Consider the following 9,077-nt stretch of genomic DNA (forward strand, 5'->3'; position numbering starts at 1 on the left):
TGGCGGGCTACAGTCCACGGGGTTGCAAAGAGTCGGACACGACTGAGCAACTAAGCACAGCACAGCTTGCTCTGAGGAAGACAGGCGGACAGGTGAAGAGCTGCTGCCCCGGGACCCTTTGGCAAGTGCCTTATGAGGAATGTACAAAGGAAAGGGCGGAATATTCACTGGGGAAGGAGTCTGGCGGTCAGCTTCCCTGGTTTTCATCCCAGCTGTGTTTTCCTGAGGGGAGGAGCAGGTGTATCCCTATTTAGCTTAGATCAGATGTGTCAAAGTGCATCATGGGCCCTCCTTATCTGTAAGGCTAATCTTATAATGAGAACACGCTGAGCAGCAGGTTACATTCAGACTCAGGAGACCCCCGCCTTTCCCAACCTTTCTCCGTCCACCCCTGGAACCTTTGTCAACCAAAAGGTGTGGCTTCCTGTCAGCCTGAAGGTCCCTGCTGACGTTGTCTGCCCATGGATTCCTGCCATGTATAACATGCATGGTTTCCTGCCCCGTGGCCCCTGCTTCCATTTCTCTGCTCATACCTAGCTGTCTGCCTGCTCTAACCGTTAGAATCCCAAGTTCCACTTACAGTAGTTAGACATCACATTAAGAGAGATGGATAAAACCGCTGTGAAAAGTATGAAGAAGTACACACACATAAATAGAAGGAACAGGAGTTCTGTTAGGTTTGAGGGCCTGCGGACATGAGTTTGAGCAAACTAGGAGATAGTGAAGGACAGGGAAGCCTGGCATGCCTCGGTCCATGGGATTGCAAAGAGCTGGACGTGACGGAGTGACTGAACAACAACCTCTTGTACTCAGATCTTTGCTCCTATCACAGACCCTGCACAGAGAGTGTAGAGGTCTCTAGGATGCTGGGAAATGATAAGAACTTTTCTTGATACAAAACTGATGTCTCCTGCTCTGTCTTGACAGGAGAGGATAGATGGCCACCTTCAGGCTTTTAAACTCTCAACCATGGTTTCCAGGAGCTTTCAACAATTTGTCTGTTTAGGCTGGGTCTTGAGATGATCCTGGTCCCCATCCCTCTGGAGTCCCCTAGAGACAGCCGCCCATCCCAGGCTGACCCCCTTGAAGCCTTCCTCCTTCCCTAATCATGTCCAGCCCCATGTCCAGCTCTGGGGAATGAAAAGAATTGATGCGGAAGGGTGTTGGCACCAAGGATCCGGGAAAGGACAGGGAACATTGGTTCCCCCAGCCAGAGCAGACTTGGACTCTAAAAATAGTTTCATGATGTAAACCCTAGAACAAAGTCCTCTTTGGCTCCAGGAATAAAAATTCTCCATTTGGAATTCAATCGAAGGCTTTGTTACAAATACTGTACATGACAGAACCTATGAATATCTCCAGCTAATTGCTCCCAGTTTTGTAATCTCTGTGGCAAGAATTCCAGCCAGGTCAATTACAGGGAGTGGGCGTGCTCTACGAGGGGGAGGGGGACCCAAGTTCCTGTAAATCAGGTCGTGTTTGGCTTGGTACCCAACTCAGGAGCCTGTTGTGTGACTTGCTCTAAATGCTCTGCTCCCGACCTAAGCCTGTTGGATTCTCAATCTGTCGTGGTGGGGGCGGCAACACAGACTGGGGAGAGGACACACAGGGACACGCACTTCATCGAGGCTTCGGATGAGGCAAGGCCTCAGACCGCAAGCAAGTTTTCGTGAATTTGGTTAGATGCAAGAAGGGGTTGCTGAAAGCCCCAGCTGTATGCTTTGTAAATTGGATCAATCCAAACCCACCATCTGGTTCCTATTAGGGAAGCTCCAGGCCTGAAGTGGGGTAGGTGGCTCCATCCTCCCCAAAGGAGGCCCAAGCTCCTCACCCTCAGAAACATCGAGAATTCAGAAAATGGCGGCCAAATCATTTGGTCCATGGCTCTGGCCCAAGAGAAGAATTACTTACCCTCCCTAAGTGTAAAACTTTATGAAAATAAGTCTGCATCAATTCTTCCATGATGTACCACAGGTTGGGGCTGAGTGACTGAGAATTATTTATCTGTTGCTCCAGGAATCATCTGAAACAGCTAAGGTTCGTGAAGGTTAATGATATTAACATTTAGAAATATTCTCAGGTTGGAGGGGAAAACAGACCATCCCACCCACACATAGATTGGAGGGCAAGTTACACACAAGCAGAGCAGAATGGTACTTAACCCAGCTCCTATGTTGCTCGGTCATGTCCAACTCTGAGACCCAGCAGCCTGTAGCCCTCTGGCTCCTCTGTCCATGGGATTTCCCAGGCAAGAATACTGGAGTGGATTGCTATTTCCTTCTCCAGGGGATCTTCCTGACTCTGGGACTGAATCCCATTGCAGGTGGATTCTTTACCATCAGAGCCACCAGGGAAGCCCAGCCTGGCTCCATACTGTTCTTTAAATGAAGTTGAAAATTCCCCTTCAGATCTTAGTCCCTGGTTGTGTTGGTTTTGTTTGCTTGCTCGGTTTCTTTTCTTTTTTTAAACAACAAAAAAAAAAACTTTTTATTTTATATTGGAGTGTAGCAAATTAACAGTGTGGTCACACTTTCAGGTGGACAGCAAAGGGACTCAGCCATACGTATATATGTGTCCATTTTCCCTCCAAACTCCCCACCCATCCAGGCTGCCACATAATACTGAGCAGAGTTCCCTGTGCTATACAGTAGGTCCTTGTTGATTATCCATTTTAAATATAGCAATGTGTGCATGTCCACCCCAAACTCCCTAACTATCCCTTCCTCACATTCTTCCCCCTGGCAACCATAAGTTCATTCTCTATGAGTTCTGTTTCTGTTTTGTAAATATAAGATCATTTGTATCATTTCTTTTCAGATTGCACATATAAGAGATATCATGATATTTCTCTTTCTCTGTCAGACTTACTTCGCTCAGTATGACAGTCTCTAGGTCCACTGGTTTCTTTTCTAATTAATTATTTTTAATGTGCAAACTTGTTCATCAGGAATTTTTTAAGGGACTACTATATTCCAGTACTGCTGCTGCTAAGTCGCTTCAGTTGTGTCCGACTCTGTGCGACCCCATAGACGGCAGCCCACCAGGCTCCCCTGTCCCTGGGATTCTCCAGGCAAGAACACTGGAGTGGGTTGCCATTAGTTGCTCAGTCGTGTCCGACCCTCAGCGACCCCATGGACTGCAGCCCACCAGGCTCCTCTGTCCATGGGATTTTACAGGCAAGAGTACTGGAGTGGGGTGCCGTTGCCCTCTCCATTCCAGTACTAGCTACTAGGAATTTAATAAAGAGCAAGACTGGCCAGGACACCTGCCTTCTTGGAATTTACCATCCAATTGGACAGGGGTGTTGTGGGAAGCAGAGATCCTCAGAGGGCACCAGGAGATGCTGCCTCGTAGATGGTGGCTTACTTTGTTTGGAGGTTTGACTTTGCTTTGTTTTAGAAGATTGGCCACTGATGATGGTCATTCGGGTATAGTGCTTTCAATGTGATCTTTACTTGTTTTGTTCTTAATCAATGACATCTTGGGCCATAACCAAAACCTCCTCTTGGCTGAAACTGCATGAATGATCCATCCCAAATTGCTTGGAAATGTCAGGAAGACAAGCACATTGGCTACTGTCACCAATTCAAGTCAGCACTCGAGAATAACCCATCAGCGACCTCTGAGGCCAAACGCCATGGACTGTGGTCGCCTCTTCATTGCCAGGCTCTGCAGTGGTCCCTGGAGAGCATTCGTCTAGGTGACTGCCCTGGGCAGAGGTCTCTTCTTCAGGGTGATGGCATCTTTGCAGGGACTGAGCTGGCATCTCATACCAAGAGTTTAGATCTAAAATGAAAGGCACTTAGAGGGAAGGTCTGCACAAGACTTTTCCAAAAACATCAGTTACAGACGTGCAGAGAAGCTCCTGATGGGAAGATATGGAAACTGTACGCTGATTGAACACTCTCCCCAGTGTTTTCTACACAACCTGGGGAGAAGCTGCTCTTGAGACAGACCCTGGAGGTCACAGCTGAGAAATTGCCATTTAACCAGACCCCCCAGGTTAACCTGGCATTCTACCAGCCCTCCTTCCCTCCACATCCCAGAGCCTTTCCTCTGGGCCTCCTAACTGTGCATTCGCTTCCTTGGAACCTCAGAAACCAGCTTCCAGGCAGATGGTGAGCCTGGAAAGAGTGGCTACCTGAAGGCGCCATGTTTGACCAGCCATCACTGGGGCTTGCTCATGAATGCAGTGTGGGCAGAACACGGGCCATCTCCTAAGTTTCCAGTCAACAGCATCATCTACCCCTCCATCTTCTGGAAACCTAGATGTGGGTTTTTTTTATTTACCTTCTGAAGAAAATCAGTTCCAAGCATAGAATTGGCGGGATTCCTAAAAGCTGTTAATATTCATCCTTCACCATGTTATAAATCTTCTCTAATGCGTCCCCTTATGAGAGCCAAACAGACAAATTTCATATTCCTCTCTCCTTCCTCTTCTCCCTTCTTTCTTCTCTTCTGCCTCCTTGCCTCCCTCTCCCTGCTAGCAGGGGGGGAGCGCGAAGGGACACGTGGGCCTCCGACTTTCTGTTTGTGCATAGGAATTACTCTCAAGGCAACAATTTTCCCAACAACGATGTAATTATGAAATATTACCCAAACACATTGGGTATTATTGAATGTGCCATTTCTGGATCCTGGCCAAAGGCTTTGGCAGAAACGGGACTCAGAGGAGGAGAGGAGGGAGAAAAATTATGCACACGTCTCCCTTTCCGCCCTGCTGTTGAATTAAACCACATGTAAGTTTTGTAGCCGCGCACAGCAGAAAGGAACAGCTCCAAAACACATGTTTCGGAGCAGAGATCTTGTCTAGGGGATTTTGAAAATTAGCGGCTGAAACAATAGAACATGAAGTCAGGGCATGTGGAAGTGATTGAGGGCCGCTGCCATGTACAGTAAGAGCTGTTAATCAGCGCCTCACTACTGGCTGCTCGGAGACAGGATTTGAGTAAACATGGAGCTCTGCTCAATCACTAAGCTGAGGGTCATGAGGACCCCAGTGTCAGGGATCCCATTTACCCTTGGGAGGGAGGCAGAGTTAATGACACGATGAATTCCTTAGCAAAGCAAGCCCTAGATGGATGCTAGGCAGAAACTTCATCCACAGGGTAGTAATTACATGTGCTCAGGGCTCCGAGGAGTCCTGGCACTTTTTCCAGCCTTGAGTACCAAGCCATTGCCAAGAAGCACCCCCAAAGCTAGGGTGTGTACGGTCTCCTTATATTTCATTCACCCATTGGTTCATTTATGAATGCCTTCATACATACGTTCAAGCAGTACTGATTGAATAACTACTATGAACACTTACTGTGGACCGTGTAAGAATCTGATCTCTACTCTGAGAAGACCTACTACCTAATGAACACAGAAAACCTATCATTATAAGCAGCTAAATTAACTATAGAACACGTGGGCTCTCCCTTGCTCTCTCTTCGAAAGGTCAAAGCATTGCGGATGGTAGTGACTAGAGGGCATGGCCACCACCGTGAGCCTTCTCAACAAGCCTGGGAGGCAGGTGACCCTGGAGGAGCTGCAGGAGTGGGAGGAGGAGGAGTTGAACTTGGGGCCACTCTCTGTGCTCACGCAGTCGGTCAAAAACAGCACCCAAGGGCTCATCAACCGCCAGAACAACAGAATGCTCCTGGGCTGGGTGAGGGCGTTCAACACATGTGAGAGAATTTGCAGGAGATGTGGACCCAGGTCCCCAAGAGTGGCAAGGGCAAGAAGTCCAAGCCAGTCAACAAGGACCACTGCATCTCAAAGATGCTCCTGTGCAAGTACTCGGTCACCATAGTCTCACAAAACCCACACATTGCTTGCAAGTAGAGGCCCCCCTCCCTGCCATCAGAACTTTCCCGCTTGTTTTGTGAAGACCTGCCCTTTGTACTTGGGATAATAAAGTCCTGAGTTTAAAAAAAAAAAAGAAGACGTGACATCAGGAAACATATATGGTGGAAAGTAAAGGAATAATGCAGACAAGAGACTTTCAAGGCATTTAGGAGAGGGTGCTGAGACTGCTGTGGTCCAGGGTCACCTGAAAGGGATGAGGTTGGAGCCGGGCTGTGGATGGGAGGGAAGGATGAGAAGGGGCACTCCAGGGGAGATAGGCCAGCCTGAGTGGGGCTGAAGTCCTTCTTTTTTTCCATTCACATGTAAAAACTATGCAAAAGCTCCACCATCCAGGACAGGGCTGAGCAGAGGAAGCTGACACTGACAAGAGCTGCCAGGAAGGATGGCCAGTGATGCTTCCATTCGGGTGGGCCCTACTTTACTCTGACTGGTAAACTTTGTAAGAGGAGGAGCTTAGGACCCACAGAGAGACACCAGAGGTGCACAGGCACTGAGCAATTATCTTGAAGAAGCAGCAAGAATGGGGCAACTGCAAGCCAAGGAGAGGGCTCTCAGGACACACCACAGCTGCTCCCACTCTGGTCTTGGACTTCTGGCCTTCAGAACTGTGAGAATATTAAGTACCACTGTTTAAGCCACCCAGTCTGTGGTATTCCATAACGGCAACCCTCACAGACTAATACATATGGCTTTTCTCATTGCATTTGCTGATGTAAAATATATTAACAAATTTTACAATGTTAATTCATGCTTGTGTTCTAAGGATAGACCAAAGTGATTTAGGATGACTTAATATTGCTTTTTAAAAGCATACTTATTTCTTCTTGGTTGCCATGGGTCTTCATTGCTGTGCGTGGGTTTTCTCTAGTAGCAGACGGGTCACTCTCTAGCTGTGGTGCACGGGCTCCTCACTGCAGTGCCTCCTCTTGTTGCAGAGCATGGGCTCCAGCGTGCCGAATCGGTAGTTGTGTCACTTGGGTTTAGTTGCCCCAAAGCATGTGGAATCTTCCCGGACCAGGGATTGAACCCTTGTCCCTTGCCTTGGCAGGTGGATCCTTAACCACTGGCCCACCAGACAAGTCCTAAACTATATTAATCAAGACAGAGAAGTGTTGGTACAGGAAGAGAGAGATATACAAGGGATCAGACAGTCCAGAAACACATCCAGATATTTATGGAAACTTATTCTGGCACCCCACTCCAGTACTCTTGCCTGGAAAATCCCATGGATGGAGGAGCCTGGTAGGCTACAGTCCATAGGGTTGCTAAGAGTCAGACCCGACTGAGCGACTTCACTTTCACTTTTCACTTTCATGCATTGGAGAAGGAAATGGCAACCCACTCCAGTGTTCTTGCCTGGAGAATCCCAGGGACGGGGGAGCCTGATAGGCTACCGTCTATGGGGTCACACAGAGTCGGACACGACTGAAGTGACTTAGCATAGCATATTCCATGACAGAGAAAGTATTCACCCTTCTGGAAACAGGAAAGGGTGAACAAAGTAGGACAAATTCCTCCAGAAAGAATCTGAAAAAAGAAAATCCAAATGACCAATAAATGTATGAAAAATGCCCAACCACATCAGCAGTCAAGGAAATAAAAAAGACCACAGTGAAATACTAATGCGTAACTTACAGTGTCTGACAATGTGATGAATCGGCAATAATATGGAGTAACAGGAACTCATATCTTTTGTCAGGAATTTAATCTGAACAACCACTTTACAGATGGATTTAGGGATATATATAGTCAAGCTGAAGATGTACGAACTCTGTAACCCAGCTATTGCATTTCTAACAATCTATCATAGAGAAACACAAGTTTCTCTATAGGCTCAGAGGAAGTGCAAAATGTTCAAACAGCACTATCTGTCATGGGAAAAACTGGATATTTTGTCTAAATTTCCATTAACAGGCAAATTTCTGCCTTGCTTCTGAATCCTCAACACTTACAACAATTCTTAATAATACTGCTCTAGGAATATTTGTTGCATCGATAAATCAGTGTAAAAGAAAGATGTTCCCAACTCCTTCCATCCATCAGGAATCTAATTGGGAAAAGAGGGCTTTCAATAGAATTTTCCATGTTGTCTCTTAGTCTGTACAGCCTGGGGTTCACCTCCTCAGGGCCTGGCGATTTGTGATTTATCTCTTCTACAGCAAACTGAAAAGAAGGTTCTTGTAGCTTCTCATTTTTATGCCTCCACTATTACTACTAAAAATCACCATCATGGCCTTCTGGAAAAAGAATTTTCTCCCCTGTAGGCTTTGTCACCTACTGGAAAAATATTTTCTACCAAAACACATCTCCACCAAAGCAAGCACGTTTTCTAAAATGTGACATAGCTCTCTCTGTATCTATCTATCCATCTAATCTACATGTATTAATGTATACTCTTACTCATGTGATCAGAGATATCAGTGCTTCTGATGCCCTATTTGTCAACTAGCCTGAGTGATTAGCATGAGTTCCTAAGACTTGGAGCCTTGTGACACTACGAATCCTAGGTCACCGTCAAAAAACTTCCATGGGGACATTGATGCTGGAGGGCCACCTTGATCTGTTCCTTCAAGATAATCCATTACAGAAGCTTCATGAAACCTGGTCCCAGGGTCTCAAAACGGGTGCAGAGAGTTGCTGCCTGATGCAAGTCAAGCCGTCCATCAGTGATCCACATGAGCTATCTGCTCACAGGGCTTCCTTTTGTGGGAAATCATGTTGATATCCAGAAGACTGGGCTGTACTGTATGCAGTTTATCCAGGAATTCTTCACATGAAAGATTTGGCTAGACGCTCTGTCTGGTAGCCTGGATTTAATCCTGAAATGAAGAAGAAGGCAGGGGGAGGAGTGGGTTTGTGCCAGACTAGCCAAGGGAGGTGATCAAGATGCCGAGGCTAATCACCCATATTTCTTTCTCAATGATCATATCTAGGGAAGAATGTCTTGGTTTTGACCTGCTTCTTCTTAGATCTCTCCTGATTGCACCTGATTATGGCTCCCTGGGCATCAATCACGACTCTAAGCCAATTAATTGCTAAACACTGATAACCAGACCTTAAGGTTTCTGACTGCGGATCTGGTTTTATTGTGTAGATGTATCTCTACACAGCCTGCATTGTTCCCCGAAGTCTTTACTCAGATAGTCTTAAACAAAGGTATTGCAGATGTTCTTAAATCAATTAATTGAAGGAGACTAGAGAAGAAAACTTGTCTGGTTTCTCATTTC

The 9,077-nt window shown here is 46.6% G+C and overlaps 1 pseudogene; it reads left to right on the plus strand.

Moving 5' to 3' along the window:
- The first annotated feature begins 5,473 nt into the window (after positions 1-5,473).
- Positions 5,474-5,826, plus strand: LOC147343811 (small nuclear ribonucleoprotein Sm D2 pseudogene; annotated as a pseudogene).
- Positions 5,827-9,077: the final 3,251 nt, after the last annotated feature.

The sequence above is a fragment of the Bos grunniens genome, chromosome 27 (assembly GCF_055505025.1).
Source record: "Bos grunniens cultivar Pamir isolate PY7600 chromosome 27, Bosgru_T2T1.0, whole genome shotgun sequence".
Classification (NCBI taxonomy): Eukaryota; Metazoa; Chordata; class Mammalia; order Artiodactyla; family Bovidae; genus Bos; species Bos grunniens.